The sequence below is a fragment of the Dermacentor andersoni genome, chromosome 5 (genome assembly GCF_023375885.2).
Source record: "Dermacentor andersoni chromosome 5, qqDerAnde1_hic_scaffold, whole genome shotgun sequence".
In the NCBI taxonomy this organism is placed as follows: Eukaryota; Metazoa; Arthropoda; class Arachnida; order Ixodida; family Ixodidae; genus Dermacentor; species Dermacentor andersoni.
The window spans coordinates 49316953-49337944 of record NC_092818.1 but is presented as its reverse complement, the minus strand read 5'-3'; the positions used below and the strand labels follow the sequence as shown (position 1 = coordinate 49337944).

The window sequence follows — 20992 nt, the reverse complement described above, 5'->3', positions numbered from 1 at the left end:
TCAGAGTCTATCGTGCTATGCTCGAGGTCGCGAGATCGAATCCCAGCCACGGCTACCGCATTTCAACCTCTGGTGCTCAAAATTAATCTGGACTCCCCCGCTACGGTGTGCCTCATAATCAAATCCTGGTTTTCTCGTGTAAAACCCAAGAATTCAATTCAACCACGCTCGCCCGTTCACCGCACCACCGTCAAAAAAATGGCAGTAGAAGTGTCACGCATTCTTCTCACATTTTAGTGAGACACACTTCTGATGAACACACTGCGGTATATTTGGTGCAGAAAAAGACTCTCAAGCGGAGCAATTGTAGCCAAGGCTGCCGGGTTAGCCCCGCCTTTAACAACATACCACCACCATCACCACCATATTGCAAAATGACGAAAGGTCTTTATTTTGATACTAATTTCGGCAATGAAAATAAAAGATAGCTGCGTAATTTATAAGTTCATACGGCCTCAAGGCAGCGCCACAAGCAGCCGTATGTTCATCAGTATGGTAAGTGATCGCGCTGCACACAGTTACGGGTGCAGTTCTAATGCCGCGCATAATCCTAATGTCAGCTCTCTTGGCAGCTGATATCGTCTAAGCTCCTGGTCGGCAATGTCGTGGAGCGCCAACTGACGACGAAGCGCGCGCTCTTTGCGCACAGGATCCCCGTCAAGGGCACGGTGAGCTGGGAAAGCATCCCTAAAAGTGAAATGTAGAAAGAATTCGTGGCTGCCGACACTCCCAAACTATGACAAAAATATTTACTACGTAACATTTGCGCGTACAGGTATCGCTGCCTATCGCACTTTGACATTGTATCAGCTTTCATCGCTTCTCCTCAGCTGATAAAAGAGGATGATGCTGCGCGCTAGGCCAGCAGTTTATTTTGCAGGCTGAGGCTGCCTCATTCCAACAAAGGCTAAATGTACTAAGGCGCGTAGACTTAGAAGCCATTACCAAATCATCGGTTGGTGATGTCTGCGCCTGGATAGCCCCTATCTGCGCTGCGTGTCATACCACCAAACAGCACCTTATAAATGTCAATGCTAATGAGTAAACATCACCACAATAATCAGCGCCAACGTTTCCATAAGTTTACCAGCCTCATGAGAAGACATGTTCAAGTGCAAGACATAATGCTGCACAGCACCGTACACGAAGCACATAACGATTCAACTTTCTATCTGGTTTCGGATCAAATTGGTTCAAGTCAGCGATCTTATACAGGGACGCACGCTGCGCGGAACAGCCACTGCACACATAGTACGAGGCCAAGGTGCGTGTGTGGGGGGCGGAAGGGTGACAGACACCGTTCTGTAAACATGCGAATGCGGTATCGCAGTGATATGCTAAGTTTGGCTCAAGAGTAACAGTGCGACAAAATTCCGGACCGATTTTCGATGTCGTAAAACGCCATGAGCCTATTTTTATGTTCAGTGCAGGACGAATGCCTCTCCCAGCGATCTGTAATTGCACCTGACCTGAGCTAGCTGACTGCAAGTTGTGCCTGCAAATTCCCTTGTTTCATTACCGCACTAATTTTCTGCCGTCCTCGACAGCGCTTCCTTTCCCCTCGCCTCCTCTGTGTTTTTAATCGACCACCGGCCCTACAAATTACGCGGCCTGCCAAGCGTCCATTTTTCCTCTTAATTTCAAAACCCCCGTTTGCTCTCTGATCCACAGTGCTCCTTTCCTCTCTCTCAACATTACGCCTAATATTTTTCGTTCTATCGCTTGTTTGCGAGGTCCTTAACTTGATCTAAAGCTCCGTTGTTAACCTCCAAGCTTCTCTACCTTGTGATAATACTGGAAGAATGGAATGATTGTAAACCAGTTTTTTCAATGACAGTGGCGAGCTTCCAATCATGATTTCGTAGTGCCAGCAGTATGCGCTCCCAGCAGTTTTGATTTTGTCGCAAATTTTCTTGGCGTGAGCAGGATTTCCTGTGAGTAATAGAATGTCATAAACTTCCTCCTGCACACACTGCAGAGGCTCACTGCCGATCATTAATTCTTGCTGACTCGAATTTCTCGAAGAATTGAGCGCTGAAGTGACGGCGTTATATGAGTATATACAAGACCTCATAGTAGGAGACAGTTCAATTTCACAGCCTGAAACTGTCTCTCTCTCTTTCTTTTTCTGTGAGTCCGAATATAAGCGCTGCCGAGCATGACTACTGTTGATTCTTATTTTGAGTAAATCCCGCTTTGCCTCATTTCGGCTACTGAGTGTATTATACAGTGTTACCCAACTGCCATGCACCAAGAGTTTAAAAAAGAGCAGTTGCGTTACTCGAAGAATGCTTAGTGCATACTGTTTCCAGTACAGTCAAGAATCCGCCAGTAATTCTTTCTTTACTGAGACTTAATTTGGAAATCGCAATTAATTATCTAACTCGAGAAGTACTGCTCTTATTTTCAAAGTGTCAATGCAGTTGTAGGCACCCCAAAAGGACATCTAACTGCGCGGTGTTTTCAGCGACGTACTAATAATTGCGTACAATTTTTCCGACTGGCAAAAGAACCTCAGGAAGTACGAAAAATACCACGTGAGTGCGCTTCCACCCGCATCATAAAGCAGCGCCCCCCAATAAGCTGACTGAAAGCAAATGCATTGCCTGTCGCAAACCAGAAGAGACAGTGCATCACCTTGATAATGGTACGGAATGAGCACTAACAGTAGGTTTCGCGGTTTCGCAGCTATTCCTTCCTCTCATTTCTACGTCACACTTATTACCCATCTTTCAAGGCCGACTGATCACATTGATAACAAAAGCTCCTTGATAACGTGACCAAAGGCCGCTCTTACCACGCACGAAATGCGAAAAGCAATGCAATAGGCATAGAATGTTTCAAAATCCCGGCTTTGCTCGCACCGCATCGAAGGAGTGCCCATGAAGCTATATTTCGCGCCAAAAACTTGCTTCGGACAAAAGCAAATTAAAGCGACCGTTTTATTCTTCATGAAAGTATATACGTGCTGCAAAAAGAGGTTTCTGTAAAAAAATAAAAGCGAAATAAGCTGACCGGGAAGTGACCAACGTGTAAAGAAGAGGCAAAACCGATGCGTTCAAGAAGGTAAATACACCACTTCTAAAATAACTGAATGGGAAATCAAGATGTCTGCACAAGAAAAGACAAAAAAAAACTAGAAAAAGAAGAAAACATCGAATTTCAGTGCGGCCTTATTATCTTTGAATTTGTATGTTCCGTTTCACACAAGTCTAGAGGACGTGTTCGAATAGGTCTCCTTTTGCAGCTACGCAGTACTCTGTCCGTTTTAGCACATCTTCAGTGGCTTTCTCAATGACCGACGCCGGAATACTACGGCAGACATCGGTTCTGCTTGCATTGAACTAATATGACATCCCTCTCGATCATGTAAGCACGATCTTTCGCATAAGCCCAAAGAAAGAAATCGAGTGGAGAGAGGTGCGGTAATCTAGACGGCCAGTTTACAGGCCCGTGCCTTCCAATTTATTGCCCATGAAAAGTCGCATCCAGATAGTTTCGTGCCCGGCAGCTGCTGCGTGCTGGTGCTCCATCTTACTGACTCCACAGAAGTGGAAGACGTGACAGCGGGACTCCGCTGAGAAACTCATCCACCACTCCTTCAAATATTTCGTTCACGTAACGCTGTCCAGTCTCAGTGTGTGAACGAAGAAGATGAGACCTAATATAGCACCGTCGTAAATTCCGAACAACACATTCAGCGACCACTGGTACTGTGCCAATTGCGTTTTACCCAGTGTCGATTGGAGACCCTCCAATAGTGTGCATTATGCTAATTTACCTAGGCGTTTCTGCGAAAATTGGCTTCAACTGCGCCCATGATGTTGCTCAAAAAGTCCGCTGACTCATCGGCTTTGGTGAGGACCGAATTCGTGAAATCTAGACGATTCTACAGGTCCTTATATTCTAATCAGTCATGCTGGTTGAGGTGGTACGGGTGAAAGGCCGTCATTTAGAATCCCCCAAACGAATAACTTGGTAATTAGTACTTGTGCGGCAACGTCTCGCACGCTAGCATGAGGGTTTGAGGCCATAAATGATAAAACATCTGTGCGCAGGCTAGGACTCAAAGATCCACTCTTGCACCGCTGTTTCTTGAAGCTGCGGATTTGTCTCAGGTTATCATCATTATTTGTGATAGTCGATGTCTTCGTTCTAGCACCACACTTCCCTTACAGATATATATATATATATATAATATTATAAAGTAAGGAGCAGTGGGGCAGTGGCTATGAGAGAGACATCGGCGACGAGAGAGAAAAACCTTGTTTCGGTGCTTGATCGGCTATAATACCTCTCACTCCTCTATCGTACTTGTACCCGTTTACTGCGTTGGGTTTTCCCACTCCACAGTTCTTTTCACGCCGTCTAAGTTTGTTGCTCGCCGTCATCCTTTCTTGCTTCCTTTTGCCCTTCTTGCCATTCGACAAGGTTCCAGCGCACTTTATGTATCGAACCTGTTTCCTTGCCCTGCTAGCCTGCTCCACAATGAGTGTCTTGGTTATGCCGACGAAATCGAACGAAGGTTCCCTTAAGATGTGCCTGACGACCCGGCTTCTCCTTCGGTTGATGCTCTGGCCCTTCAAGTTTCTCCTCTCACGCCGCCGTGTGACCCAACATTTTCCCAGTGTATTGATCCAAACGTCACTCCAGCGCAGCACGCCCAGATCATCGATCTCCTAGACCGCCTTCGCACGTCATTCGACCTACAATCTCGCTTAGGCCATACTTCCACTGTTGTTCATCACATCGGCACCGGCAACCATGCGCTTTTACGCCACAAGCCGTAATGTGTATCCGCCACGGAGCGTAGAGTCATCACTGCGCAAGTTGGAGACATGCTCCAACGCGGCGTCATACAACCTTCGCACAGTCCCTGGCCTTCTCCTGTAGTGCTGGTAAACAAGAAATATGGCACAATTCGCTTTTGCGTAGACTACCGGCGACTCAATACCATCACACGCAAGGACGTTTATCCGCTACCCCGTATTGACGACGCGCTAGACTGCGTGCAAGGCGCCGAGTTATACTCATCTTTAGACTTACGATCCGGGTACTGGCAAGTGCCAGTGGCTGAGTCAGACCGTCCAAAAACGGCCTTCATCGCACCTGACGGTTTATTTGAATTCACAGTGATGCCATTTGGCCTGTGTAACGTGCCTGCCACACTTTAAAGAATGATGGACAACATCTTATGCGGCCTCAAATGGCAGATATGCCTGTGTAATCTGGACGACATTGTTCTTTTCAGTGAACTTTCTTTCCCACTTCGACTTTAATGCGTCTTCAAGTGCATCGGCGATGCTGGCCTCCAGCTTAACTTGAAGCAAGTGTCGCTTCGCTGCCCGGCAGGTGGTCATCCTCGGCCACGTCATGTCGACAGAAGGTGTACTCCCCGATCCGGCGAAACTACAAGCTGTTACCCAGTTCCGCGACCAATGACCTTGAAGGAACTGCGCAGCTTCATTGCGTTAGTTTCATCCGCAATTTTACCACCATATTAGCACCTTTAACGCAGCTTCTTCGTGGAAGCCACAACCTGCCGCATTCACAAAGCTGCATCGTCTCTTGACGTCACCACCAATCCTGCGCCATTTCGACCCAAGTGCTCCAACTTAAATACACAGGGATGCCAGTGGCGTTGGCCTTGGTGCCGTTCTCGCTCAGAGACAGGCTGGCTTCGATGAGTACGTCGTTGCCTTCGCCAGTCGTGCACTCACTAAACCTGAATCGAACTATTCTGTAACAGAAAAGGAACGCCTCGCTATAATTTCTGCCATAACCAAATTCCGTCCGTATCTCTATGGCCGCCCATTAGACGTGATAACTGATCACCATTCGCTGTGCTGGCTGTCGTCCTTAAAAGAACCATCCGGTCGCCTTGCTCGATGGGCCCTTCGACTGCAGGTGTACGATATTCGAGTGCTGTACCGTTCTGGCCGAAAACACTCGGATGCGGATGCCTTGTCTCCTTCGCCACTAGTAGACGAGGCTAGCCCCCCGAAGGCCTAATGTCCGAGTCTTCGTTTGCTGCCACGGACATTCTTCTGGAGCAGAAGAAATACCAATGGATTCTCTCCGTGCTGCGTTTCTTGTCCACCCCATCGACACCCACTACCAATCGCGCATTAAGTCGCCAAGCACATCACTTCTCCATTAGCGACGGGCGCTTGTATCGTCGTAACTACCTCCCGGACGGCCGCAAATGGTTCCTTGTCATCCCTCGGCATCTGCGTTCGGATATTTGTTCAGCGTTCCACGACGATCCCTAGTGCGCGCATGCAGGTGTGCTGAAGACATACGCGCGTCTACGCCTTCGTTACTACTGGCGGGGCTGTATCGATTCATCCGTCGTTATGTCCACTCCTGTCTCGTTGGCCAACGCCGTAAAGATCCCCCTCGTCGTTCAACCGCCCAATTGCAGCCTTTGCCTTGCCCAGCACACGCTTTTGATCGAGTAGGCATCGACATTTATGGAACTCTGCCAACCACATCAGACGGCAATCGCTGGGTAATCGTGGCCATCGACCATCTTACACACTATGCGGAAACTTCCCCTTTGTCCAGCGCTTCTGCACGTGACGTCGCTTGGTTTCTCCTGCGCCATACCATCCTTCGCCACGGAGCTCCCAGGGAATTACTCAGTGACAGAGGCCGCGTCTTCCTCTCCGACGTCATCGAGGCTCTCCTCAAAGAATGCCGCATCATTCATTGCACCACTACTGCCTATCATACGCAGACTAATGGCATGACCGAGCGCTTTAATCGCACTCTTGGTGACATGCTGGCCATGTATGTGCATCCCACCAAGCCAAATGGGACCATGTTCTACCTTTCCTGACCTACGCTTACAACACCGCTACGCAGACTACCACGGGATTCTCGCCCTTCTTTCTCCTGTGCGGACGCGAACCCTTTTGCACAATGGATACAATCCTTCCCTACCGCCCCGACGCCACGGAAACCACTACCTTATCTGAAGCTGCTACACACGCAGAAAAGTGTCGCAAACTTTCCCGTATATTTACGTCAGAAGACCAGCAACGCCAGACGCACCATCGAGAAACTTCGCATGCTCCTGTATCCTATGCTCCTGGATCCTATGCTCCTGGCTCGCTAGTGTGGCTTTGGGTTCCAGGCCCTACCCCTGGACTGTCACCGAAACTCGCGTCGAAGTACCAGAGCCCATACCACGTGATCAACCTAACGTCTCCAGTCAACTATATCGTGGAACCCCTCGAGATACCTTTGGATCATCGCCGTCGAGGGCACGAAATTGTGCATGTCCAGCGTCCCAAGCCCTACTATGATCCGCCTGTGTTGTCCTACCCGTAGGTCACCTAGATGGCTTCCTTTTCCGCGGGGGACATAAATGTACTGTAAAATAAGGAGCTATGGGGCTGTGGCTATGAGAGAGACAACGACGACGAGAAAAACCTTGTTTCGATGCTCCATCGCCTATACTACCTCACGCTGCTCTGTCGTTCTAGTCGCGAACGCTTACTGCCCAAAGAGCTTCGCGACAATATCTTGGCGGCCTTCCTCTTGTCATTTACAGACCCCAAGGCAAGGATCATGTTACCTTCCCCTCATTAGATAAAGACATGGCGACTGGAACGAAACAAGACGCACCTTCAAGCCATTGCACTGACGTTGGCTATTCGCATATGTGGTGATAGGTTTGGCGGCAAAAAATGGCTGTGGCTTAGCTAAGGTTAAGCCCAGGATCCGAAGCATACTAGCCTTTATTTTAGTTGTTGAACCACTGTTTAGCCTGGTGAACTGCTGTTGCTTGGCTATATTTGGTTCGGCTAGACGAAGAAACAACTCATGCAGGCGAGCGCACGAGCTGAGACCCGGCTATGTAGCTACGCGGCCGCAAGCGAGCGCACGAGTTGAGCCTCCGCTTTTGCAGCTGTTATGACGTCATATGGTAGCTACGCGGCCGCGCGCGGCGCAGCAAGGAAGAGCGTGGTTGTGCGGCTAGTATGCTTCGCATAAAAACAAAAAATATGAACCATCCGTGCACCTTATCTACGTTCAGACAACTACTATAACAGCTTGGTTCCAACTAACACCACACGCGACGTGTTGCTTCAGGTTTAGCGCGGCAGATAAGAAACTAGCTCGATCACGATGTTTTTCTTTATTTCCTTTATTTCGTACTGGATAACTCAGAGGGAGCCTGTTCGCGGGCGTTGCTTTATGGTGCGTGTGGGAGCGCACTCACGGAGTATTCTCCATGTTTCGCAGGGTTTACTTATCAGTCGAGAAAAATTAGTACGCAATTAGTACGGCGCTGAAAATATCGCAGCTAGATGTCCCTTGGCTGTGCCTTCAAATGCCTCATTAACACTTTTATAATTAGGATAGTACGTCTAGAGTTAGATAATTTATTACAATTACATAATTAAATCTCAGTAACCAAAGACTTATTGGCAGCTACTTCCCTGTACTCTAAACAACATGCGCTAGGTTTTCGTCGAGTAACGAATTGCTCTTTCTTTTAATTTTGGTGCATGATAGTTAATTGGGACACCCTGTATATATTGTTACGTGAACGAAGAATTAAGAACTGGCGACTATTTACAACGTATATTTACAAACGATAATGCAGCACTGGCCAGTTCAGCCGACAGCTTGATAGCGAGAGAGCGTTCGTCGTCTTCGTCGGGGCGCCCACGTGCATCGTCCACAAGAAACACGCCGCATGCATGTATCATTATCACCGCCACCAGAAGCACCGTCCCGGTGCGTCTAAATATCGGTGAGAACAGGAGCGTAATATGGTCTGAGGTGTGCGACATGCACAATGTCAGTAGAATTCGGGGCAGACGAGGCACTGATACTGACTGGGGCAATTTCGTACGTAACTGGAGTCACGGCACGCAGTACTCGGAATGGGCCTGTGTACCGAGACAGGAGTTTTTCTGATAAGCCACCATGACGAGTCGGGGACCAAAAGAGTACCCCAGATCCAGTCGTAAAGTGGACGTGTCTGTGTTGGCGATCGTGCAAAAGCCGTTGCTTCTCTTGTGAGGTCAAAAGGCGAGTGCGGGCAATTTCGCGTGCTTGGGCTGCCCTGGTGATGGCGTCAAATGCATACTCGCTGGTCTCTGCTGCGGCGGATGGAAGGGATGCGTCCAATGACAATGTGGGTTCTCGGCCGAGCAACAGAAAGAACGGGGAATAACCGGCAGTGTCGTGATGAGAAGAATTACATGCCAAAGTGACATAGGGTAGGGCAAGGTCCCAATCAGTATGGTCGGACTAGACATACTTTGCAAGCATATGTGTGAGGGTACAATTCAGACGCTCTGTCAGACCATTAGTCTGTGGATGGTAAGACGTAGTCAGCTTGTGGTTGGTTGAGCAGGACTGCAGGATGTCGGCGATGACTTTAGAAAGAAATGTCCGACCATGGTCGGACCTTTTGGACCACGGTTGGCAGTTGGTGTGGAGCGCCATACTGCATAATCACGTCGCATAAAAGAAAATCGGCGACATCTGTGGCGCAGGTTGTTGGAAGAGCTCTGGTGATGGCGTAGCATGTGGCGTAATCTGTCGCCACTGCGACCCACTTGTTGGCATACGTGGATAGGGGGAAAGGGCCAATTAAGGCCAAGCCAACTCGAAAGAACGGCTCTGAAGGAATGGTGAAGGAACGGCTCTGAAGCGTCAATGATGTTTTTTGGTGCTGGCATTTCTCAGACGCCGCAACGTATTTCCAGACGGAGCGAGCACGGCTTGGCCAAAAGAAGCGTCGGCGAATCCGATCGTATGTGCGGGAGACGACAAAGTGACCTACCGTTGGTAAATCGTGAAGTTGGAGAACAAGTGACCGTAGGTGCTTAGGAATGACGAGGAGTAGGGCAGGACCGTCGGGACGTACATTGTGGCCGTATAATACACCATCCCGGAGAACAAACAGATGAAGGGGGCGAATCAGAAGACGAAGATTCCAAGCCTTTAATGATGGCGCGCAAGATGGCATCACGGCGTTGCTCGTCGGGAACGTGTAGCAGCTGAGATACGGGAAAAAACGCAAACGTCGGCATCGGGCCAGGGTCGGCGGGTGGTTCGTCCACTTTATAGCACGATAAACAGTCTGCGTCTTGACGTAATCAGTCCGACTTGTACACTATTGCATAGGAATATTCTTGCAGCCGCAGAGCCCAGCGACCAAACCGGCCGGTAGGATCCTTGAGTGAGGAAAGCCAGCAGAGGGCGTGGTGGTCCGTGATAACCGAGACGTGCGTGCCCTACAAGTATGGGCGGAATTCGGAAACCGCCGAGACGAGAGCCAGGCATTCATGATCTGTAATCAAGTTGTTGCGCTCCGCTGCTGTGAGGAGGCGGCTAGCGTAGGCGATAACACGATCTTGACCTTGTTGGCGCTGGGCTAATCTGGCTCCGATACCGTGACCACTGACATCGGCACGCACCTCTGTAAGATAGGACGGGTCAAAGTGGGCCAGTATAGGTGGTGTGGTGAGAATGTTGGTGAGGTGAACAAACGCGGCAGTTTGAGCGGGGCCCCACGTAAACGGCACGTCCTTCTTCAGATCAGTAAGTGGTCGGGCAATCGCTGCGAAGTCTTTAACGAAGTGTTGAAAGCAGCAGCAGAGTGCTACAAAACATCAGACGTCTTTGACAGACTGAGGTACAGGAAAAGACGTGGCAGCACGAATTTTCTCCGGGTCTGGTTGAATACCGGAAGCGTCGACGAGGTGGCTCTGCACTGTAATCTGCCGAAGACCGAAGTGACACTTCGATGAATTTAGTTGCAGCTAAGCCTCGCGGAAGAGTTGAAGAACAGCTGATAAGCGCTCAAGGTGTTCTCAAATGTAGGTGAAAATACGAGAACGTCGTCTAGGTAGCAGAGGCATGTTGAGCATTTGAACCCTTGAAGCAAAGAGTCCATCATACGTTCTAACGTTGCTGGGCCGTTTCATAAACCGAATGGCATAACTTTAGAATGATATAGACCATAAGGGTTTACGATGGTGGTCTTACTTTGGTACTTTTCATCCACAGAAATCTGCCAATAATCAGATCTAAGGTCTATTGATGAAAAGTATTTGACACCGTGGAGAGAACGAGGGCGTCGTCAAAGCGAGGCAATGGGTAGACGTCTTTCTTGGTAATGTGGTTTAGGTGACAGTAATCTACGCAGAAACGTCATATGCCATCTTTCTTTTTAACAAATACCACGGGCGACGCCCAAGGGTTCCACGAAGGTTGAACAATACCTTTGGCAAGTATATTGCTCACTTCATCTTGAATAACCTTAGGCTTTGAAGCAGAGACTCGATATGGCCGGCGTGAATAGGGCTGGCATCACCAGTATTTATGTGATGCTTAACAACTGCAGTCCGGCCCTATTCGCGATTGTTGAGGTCGAAGATGTTGTTATAGGAAACCAAAAGACGACACTGAGCCGCTGCTTGTAGAGGAAACAGGTCCGCAGCAATCATGGGTCGAAATGTTGCATTAGGGCAAATAGAATCCTGTGGACATGGCCAAGAACCTGAGCAGACGTCTACTGAAAACGTCGTGACGCGCTCATCTCGTATAGCACGCAGCGTTGCAACCGATATGCCTTGGGTAGAACTACAAGCGTAGGACTTGTAGCCTCCAGCTCGCGGCGAACAATACGTGTGACGTGCTCACATTAGAGTGGTGAAGCGGTAAGGCCGACGCAAGACGACGTCGCAGCCGTGTTAGGGGGCCGGAAGAACTGAGGAATGACGTGGCGGCTTTTGGTGAGCTCGAAGCGGCGGCATTCCTTGACAATGACGTCGATGGCTGACACATTGTTGAGTACCAACAAGTCCTTTGAGTACGTGGCTGACTTTGTCAGCCTCGGCCATTTTGTCGTCGACTTTCCGACAAGGAGCGAGCACGTCTTGTATGCACGAGACATACGATTCCGTAAAAGACTGAACTCGGAGGATAGCAAGCTATTTTCTAGCAGCCAGCTGCCGACCGATGGGATTTCCAAGGAGGTCGCTGAGCTTATCCTTGAAAGCATCCCAGCTAAAGATCTCGTCCTCGTGTGTCTGGAACCAGACAAGAGGAGTTCCGCCCAAGTAGAATAGAACATTCGCTAGCATAATGGTAGGGTCCCAGCTGTTGTTTTGGCTAAGACGCTCATACAGGTTGAGCCAGTCCTCAACGTCGACATTATCTTGACCAGAGAATATGCCAGGATTGCGGGGGTTGGTAACCGTAACATACGATGTTGGCGGGGTCGCAGGAGTAGAAGCAGGCGAGGTGTCGTCACCGGGAGTCATGGCGGAAAGCAGGATGGCGTGGCCGCTGCGGATCTCCGTGGCGAGGACGGGGAGCGGCACTCTCCATCAAAATGTTACGCGAACGAAGTATTAAGAAGTGCATGTTCAAGGGGGTTATGGTAGCGCGATTCAAAGACGGGACAAAAGAAGACACAAAGGGACACACACAGCGCTAACTTAAATAGTTAGCGCTGTGTGTGTCCCTTTGTGTCTTCTTTTGTCCCGTCTTTGAATCGCGCTACCATACCCCCCTTGAAGATGCATTACCAACAAGCCCACATTGCAACCCTCGTAAGAAGTGCAGACTATTTGCTACGTATATTTACAAAGGAGAACGCAGCGCTAGCCAGTTCAGCCGGCAGCTCGAGAGCCAGAGAGCGTTCGTCGTATTCGTCGGGGCGCCCGCGCGCATCATCCACAAGAAACACGCAGTATGCATGTATCAATATTTGCGGCCTTGCATCAGATGATGTGGCTGACAAAACTCTGGTATAATGGCACTTTAGATGTGGGGGGGGGGGGGGGGCTTCGGCATCGCCCGGGGGGGGGGGGGGCGAGTCCCTAGCTCGTGCATCGGCTAGGCCCTTGTGTCATTGAACTTCGGAAAAAGCTCCTAGAATATGCCTATAGATGAGGACGGTCGGTACAATTTGGGGAGCGACGACAATCACCTCAGGCTGCGGTTTAAGATATCCGCTTGGCTCCGACAGTTGAAGAAATGTGAACTCGCATTTTGCAGTGTCTTGTTGACGCGGCGTACGAGGAAGTAGACAAGTTTTACTAAGCCCAAGCCACGAACAAGCGGAGACCTACGAGCAGAGCATTAACAAGCTCCGCTGAATCATGCTTCCTGAATCTCTATAGGGCACGCAAACAAAAGATCCATGTGGAACACCTCTTCAGTAACACTGTAGCCAGCAGCCTGCGCTTCGAGGGCGAACTGGTGTCCTCAGAACTCTAGCTTACCGCCTGAGTTTGACGACAGCGTGGGAAGTGCTATGTCAAGAGTATGTGCTGAGTAAAGAGAGAATGAAACATTTGGTTCTGCTTTGCGCCGGCCTCAAACCAGGGCCCTCAGATGGTATCAAGCGACCGCAAGCGCTTGGCTTCTCCCCCCCTCCCCCAGTTCACCTAACCATGGCAGCGGTGGAAAGATCGATACGACCAAGAGTCGACTCAATCTGTGGTGGGCCTTAATGCGCGCACATTGACGGCGAAATTTGGTGTGTGTGCATGTATATTGATAGTGGTAGTGCATGTGAATGTGTGCGTGCCGTGCTTACGTGTGCATGTAACATTATAGTTGTATGTGACCGGCCAAGGCCAGGGCATCGCTACCCAATTTTATCACCGCGATGCCAGCCCGTTAGAAAGGGCGAGGCCAAATAAATTCAATCCAATCGAAGGACAAGGAAAGTGGTGGAGCAAGGAAATGAAGGAAGCTAGGAACAGAGGAAATAAACGAATAAAGGAATAAAGGAACAAAAAAGTTGTGAATAGCAGCACAAGCAGAGGATTCTTGTGGACTGTTGTGACTGTGTGGTTTATAAAGTTCCTCTTTCATGCAAGCGTTTCTATATCGCTAAAACGGGGAGGTGCATCGATGATCGCGTGCGCGAACACGCAAACAAGGTTGAAAAACAAGCTAGAGATAGTCAATTGCCACTGCATTGCAATGAGTGCCGCTTCAAGCTGTCTTTTAAAGATGTGACCTAGTTGTCGAAATACTACGATGGACACGCACGTCTTATTTATGAGGCTTTCACATCCATTATAGCGGCGAACCATATGTTAAGCCTCCAATCCATTTCTCTCCTTGCGAAGGAAATAGCCTTCCTCTCTCATTGATTATGATTTATTGTCCTTGAGCATACTGAATTTCTGCTGCCATTTGTGCTTCGAGATAGTGGTAGAGTATATATATCCTGACTGAACGAATAAAGACACTTGGTTCACTAATAAAGACACTTGGTGGTTTTTCAGGGATGTGGTCTGTGTCCCTCTTTCCGTACTATCGTTTAGCACTGTTTTCTGCTCGTAGGCAGTTACAGTAAGGTCGGTAATATATAGAATGGCAATGCAAGCCATGAAACTAGAAATGTCAAAATGGGTGGAAAAAATGATGCACTGGGGGAACTGCAGAATGAATTGACGCCAGTCAAACGGTTAAAAGATAATATGTTTGTATGAACTCACTGCGTAGAGATTTCAGTAGCTCAGAATTGACCTTTGTGGATAGCACACAGCAGAAAATTGAGAACTTCAAAAGGAATGTTGGATACAAGCACCCTATTGTATTGTTATTTTGCATTTGTTTGGTAAGTTTGTACATACAGGAGATGGAGGTGCTGGTGTTCGGAATAGACGTTTGTGTATAGCATTTGTAAATTATAAAGGAGCCCACGACATCTCAGACAAGGAATTTTCATGAGAGATTCTCAAGCACGAAGGTAAAGATGATGATCGTGTGGAGCTGCTGAGGGAGATATGGAGATATAACAGAGTAGAAATTGTTTGGGAAGGCCGAAAATGTAATGAAGTGGTGGAACTTCATCAAGCACTGAAGCAAGGATGTCCTCTGTCTCCATTGTTGCTCACGCTTTCTGTTAAGGACATAGAAAGACGAGTGGAAGATAGTGAATCAAGGTTTGACTCATCATAGATGCTTAATCGAGAAATGGTAGAACAGAAGCTCTCCGGACGGATTCATTTGGACGACATAGAGCTACCAGCGGACAATGCAAGTTATCTACAGACACTTGCGGATTTGTGCGCCAACGTAGCAACAAATCTAGGTATTATGTTAAGCACAGAGAAATCAGGGATTATGATCTTTAATGAAGAGACGAGTAATTACGTGGTGTCAATTCAAGAGCAAGTCATGTCCATGGTTAAGCAATGCAAATACCTCGCCGTGTACATAAACAAAAAAAAAGACTTACTCAAGCACCCATCAAGAAAATCTGAAGAAAGGCGAAGCGGAATGCAGCATAGTGAAACATGGAGTACTTTGTGGCCACAATGAATGTGAGATGGTGCGTCGAATCTGGAAAAGAATAATGGTGCCAGCGCTAACGCTCGCAAATGCATTTCTGTGCTTACAATCGGATATCTTGTCGGGGTTGGAAGCTAACCATAGCTCGTTAGGCCGGTTGGTTTTAGGAGCTCGTGGTCAAAGCACAAAAGAGGCAGTGCAGTGTGCCATTGGCTGGGCCACTTTTGCAGTCAAAGAAGCGCACAGATTAAACAGTCAGCAAGGTGGATTTAAATAAATGGGTGATAAAAGTATGCCATCATCGGGGGGGGGGGGGGGGGGTACCTGAAAAGCGTGGACCAAAAATGGAGACATATGTAAAAAAAGTTGGGAACCAAGTACAGGGTAATTGAAAGTGTAAGTAAACAGCCGGGAGTCATCAGATAGAAAGTCAGCGAAACAGAGACAGTGAGTGCGATGCGAAGAATAGAAGCGAAAAAGATCATGGAGATTTACAAGAATGGGAAGAAAGAAATCAGAAGGGAAAATTGGTACGACAGCACAAAAGCCGGTGCCTTGCTGTCTGATGCTCAAGCTGGATGCCTCAGGACAACAACATACGTGAACGACTATTTGCAACAATATGAGGCATGTGTATGCTGCATGCGAAAATCAGGAGACCTAACGGAGCACATGCTAACGGATTGCGAATAGGTTCACCCAGTGAGACCCTTATGCAACGTACACCATCTAGAATCGCCTGACTTAAAGGGGACGGAAGCGTCAAAAGGTCAGTGGTGAGATAAGCGAGATATGTTTAAAGTAAAGGTGAGAGAAAGCCGGGGAACAAATTGATACGACCGCATGCGTTACAGCATAGGTATCGGTAAAAGGTAGAAAGATAAGTTTGGAAGAAGAAAACATAAGATGTGTAAAAAATGAAAGAATGCAACACATGTATAGCGTGCCTGAATAAATGAAGCTGGCTAGGTCACTATTTGTCTTGTTAAGCCTCGGAGCGTTAGAAATGAGAATCGGCCTTGAAAACTCTGCAAAGTTAATTATTCGTCTAACTCTGTCGTCTAAGCGACCTGAGTCAATGCGAATGCAATCGTAAAGACTAACTTGCTACAAACGAAGCGAGTTCTAGAACTGGAACGCCTAAATTAGTTCAAAGTGAGCGGCTGCGACAACCGCCGTGTTGCCGCACGATTTACGTAAACCGCGCAAAGCCGGAAACATTAACTTGCAAACATAGCGTGCGTTCGTTTAACGTTGTGGGCCGTGCAGCGTTAAGCACACGCGCATTTCGAGCCCGCCATTGTGCTAAGCACGCTCTTATGCTAAACGTGCTGAACTAGAAGTATATATCTAATATTACGTTAGACAAGTCGGAGACCACCGGCTTATCGTGGATATACATAATTCCAAGCAGACGAAGAATTCCATGACTAACGACGATACGGTGTAGAAGACAGTAACGGACACGCCGGAAACCTTTTTCCAAGATGCATGCACTTATATGGCTGAACATTTTCGGGCGCCGACATGGGTGCCATAAATTTAGGTCATGTGCTTCAACAGATGTTGTTGGCCATAATATCCTTCCCTGTTGCTACACCATCAAGTTGCCTTGGTTTTGATGAACGTTGAAAGAGCGATCTGGGCACTTGGTCCGCGGTTAAGCACATCTGGTGCGATTGTTAACCGTGGGTTATGTCGGCACTGCCCACAGCTAACTGCTTTCAAATAACTGGATGGCAAACTTGAGTGTCTGTGGGCGTCCCTAATCTATAATGACAAAGTAATTCCGACTTTGTGATTTGACTTTGTTCATGCCGTCGTCCTCACGCCATCGGCCTCACACCATCGTCGTTAGAGAGCACCGGCATAGGCGTCGTCACGCCAGCACTGCCATAAATTTGTGTTCATCCCATTTACCACATTCCGTTTTCTTGCCATCGTCGTCGTGCATTGTTTTCATAACACGCGATGATGTCTCGTGTTCGCTCCACCGTCTTCAGCCTAACTTCGTCAACTAATATGATTGTCGTTCTCGTGCCATAATCATCACAAAGTTGTGGTCATACCATTGTCGTCATGCTGTCCTCGCATGCTGCCGTCTTCATCGTCATTGTTACCATAGTCATCCCTTCAGAAAAGTCATCCTATTATCTTCATGGTGCCGTTTTATCGACGTCATTCCTTTTTCATGATTTTATTGTATCATGCTCACTCAATTCCATCATAATTAGGCCTCCGCTTTCTCGCCATCGTTGTCATTGGGTCGTCAGACGGTCACTGTCATGTATCCGTTGTCATGCTACTGTGGCGATGCCATCGTAATAGTGCCATCGTAGTCATTCCGCCTTCGTCACATGCTTGTTGTCATAAAGTCGTCGTCATATCATAGACTTCATTCCATTGTCCTATTGCTATCGTCGCCACGCTGTCGTCGTTATACTATTGTTTCAGAACAGTCGCCGCATGGTCTTTATGCCGGCGTAATCACACCACCTTTGTCATTCCGTCGACGTCTTTTCTTCATCAGTCCATCGTCGTCACTGTCGTTGCCATACAGTTGTGGTCATGCCGTCATGCTAACGGGCGACGTGGGCAAGCGGGTAACATAACATAGTGGCACGTAGCGGAAGCAACGGTGTCTTATAATGACCACTACACATATTAAATAAACGTGACCATACATGTGACATCAACAGTGCAATGTGCCACTACATTGCTTTAATGCTAATCGCATTACCGTCGACACTCATTGTGAAATGGGTTCTGTCGTAATTTTTTTGTCGATATCTCCGCATGCGTCTATTGCACTGGATGCCACGCAGGATAGGTAATCACATGACGGGTGCCACCTGGCGTAGCGCCGTCAGGCCGGAGGCGTAATCATTCTTAACCCGTGTTCCCTTTTTAGGGCAAGTGAATAGCGATGTAACATTAGCTACGCTTTATCCCAACCTCACCAGCAAAGTTTGCATGTTCTCCAGATGGTCTTCTTGAGATCGGTTCGGCGTACCGGGAGGAGGGATGGGAAGGCCTACTGCATGGTCGCACACAAGGAGCTCGCGATGCTACTGAACCGGAATGGTGGTGCCCTCGCGAAACTCTATGGCCAGATAGTGCGAAACACGCACCGCGGTAACTTATGGTGTCACCATTCTGTTGCTGTGAAATGCGCATCTTTTGCACCTTGTCGGTGCACACATTTGAAACACAGTATCTGCAAGTACACAACTGTGCACTAGCGAAAAATATCGCAGCTTTGTAAACTGAATTTCTTAGAACACCTATAACGCAGAAACGTGATGCATTGTGAAACACTTTACATTAAATTGTTACTGTGGATTACGAGAATTTAGCCGAAGTTCTAGTCACGAATGAATGATGTGTCTCCCCAGAGATTTCTATGTTCCCCAATTTCGACCGCTTTAAACTCGTCACGATGTACAGTTGAATGAGTTGTGTAAGCATTTGTACTGCTGAGTAAAAGGTGAGAAAAAAATGACACTTGAGTTGGTATATAAATTTTGTAATTTTCCAGAACTTTTGTAAAAAATGTCTTTGTTTATAAAAAAATTATATATATATATGAACTTGTTTTCATTATGTTAACTTCAACAAGAACGCTGCAGTGGACGCCAAGCAGTACGGTTGCTCCACTTCTGTGCATTTAGAAAGGAGTTATTCAGGTAAAGTCGCTTCTTAACCCTTTTTCCCTAGAAGCTGGCATTCTAAACATATTTTTGCGTGTGTGGGAATCTGCTCTCCACATCGCTTTCGGGCGCAAGTCTACTTTGCATTATTGGTGCTTGTAAGCTCCACGCGGCCTACTGGAAGCATGGGTTAAGGAATGGGGCTGCTGGCTGCTCATTTATATTGATACCTATAGTATGTTTCTAAATATTGCCGCAATGTTTACGATAATTATTGCCCTTCTAGTATGCTCATGATGATTCCAATTATAAGGCCTGCTCAGCTCCATTTTTTCTCTTGCTGTCAGCTACGAAATCTGCTAACCCAATTTGCCCTCTTGATCACATCGCATTCTTCCTTACATCTAACATTTTATTGCGACAGTCCAGGACACTGGGCCGTCGCAATGGACACTCCAGGTACATTTCTGCCATTGCCGTCGCCGTCGCCGTGCGGTTCCGTATGAGTGGAAGCGTGTGAGCGTGAGCCGGCTAACGTGGTTCAATATCGTGTGCGCGAACGAGGAACGCCGCCAAGATGCGTGCCCTCTTCTGTGTTGCCCGGGGCATAGGGGGTTAGGCGAGGGAGGAGGGGCGTTCTTCTCCGGTGGCTACTAGCGTGCCTCGATGTCCTCCTCACCCGCTGCTCCGTACAGAGTAGAGGCTACCGCGGCGTCTACTACGACCTTTGCCACAGCTAGGAATTGCGGGCGCCGTAGTAGACGCCTTTGGCGGACGCTGTAGAGAAGCGTTGCCTGAGCTCGCGTTTCTTGAAAGCGACTTGCGACGTGGCCAAAGTGCGCGCACCTGTGCGGGCCTTATCTTCGAAGCGATTTGCGATGTTTGCAGAGTGCGCGTGGTGCCGGTTGCTTCATATGCGCTGCGATTTCGCCGTTTCGTTAGCGTTAACGCGACAGATGCAAGGAGGTCAATTGGCTCGCGGCTGCTGCCACGAATCCCAAGTCCAGCGTTTTCATAGGCAGTTACTGCTGTCTTCGAGCGAGATGTGTTCATCTTTACCTGTGCGTGCGTGACACCGTGCTGGTCAATTTATTTAAAACATATTGATGGGCTAGTTGGTTTGAATCAATGATAGAATGTGTAAACGCGACTTAACAAGGACGTAGAAAGAAGAAGACACACAAAAACAGCGCTGTCTCTGTATGTCTATTATTTTCTACGTCCTCGTTGAGTCACGCTTACACATTCTATCATTGTTAATTTAGTTAATAAGCGGATGTTTACAAGTTTACACGGCCGATAAAACTACTCTCCTTACTCCGTACAGCTATCACCCAATTTGCAATCGCAATCGGTGCTTCCCTTTTCGGGTGGAAATGCGAATTTTTTCGTTCCATCGCTCTTTGTGTGGGTCTTAAGCTATTCTGAAGCTTCCTCGTTAACCTACAATTTTATGCTCCATATGTTAGTACCTGTAGGTGCAAGATTCACCCAGATAGCCCAAGACATATATAGTTAGAGGTTGCTGTTAGAGGCTTTCCTCCTGCAGCGGACCTAAAATGATAGTGACGATGATGACGACTATAATGATGATCATAATTCTCTCATGCTTCGTAGATCTGTGGATATGTAACACAGTTTACTTCTTTGGCAATGCTGCTAAAGTATTCCGTTAATGTTCACATTGAGACATTACTGGGCCTTCGAGCTGAACCGCCCCAAACCGGAAACGTTGCCGAAATTTCGGAGTAAATAATATCTCATGAAATAGGTCAATGACGCACCCTTCAGTACCTAGAAAACGAATCATGCTCGGTTTTCCCTGTTCTGGTTATTGTATTTATTGATGTTTTACAGACACGAATGAAATGTATCTCCACGGTCCAGCGTCTCTGACAAACACAGAGTTCTACTCTACTTTGAGCGTTTTATCAAATATAGCAGTGCTTGTCAAAATACAAGAAACAACGTTGTTATATTGCTAGATCTCGATAAAATTATTTCATAGTTTGTGTCAAGGCATGACGATGTTCTACTAAATGAAAAAAATG

The 20992-nt window shown here is 47.8% G+C and overlaps 1 protein-coding gene across 1 annotated transcript in view; it reads right to left on the bottom strand.

Moving 5' to 3' along the window:
• The window catches only part of LOC126530357 (alpha-(1,6)-fucosyltransferase-like), a 47195-nt gene that overhangs the window by 7792 nt on the left and 18411 nt on the right, over positions 1–20992 (bottom strand). The gene's annotated exons all lie outside the window — the stretch shown is intronic.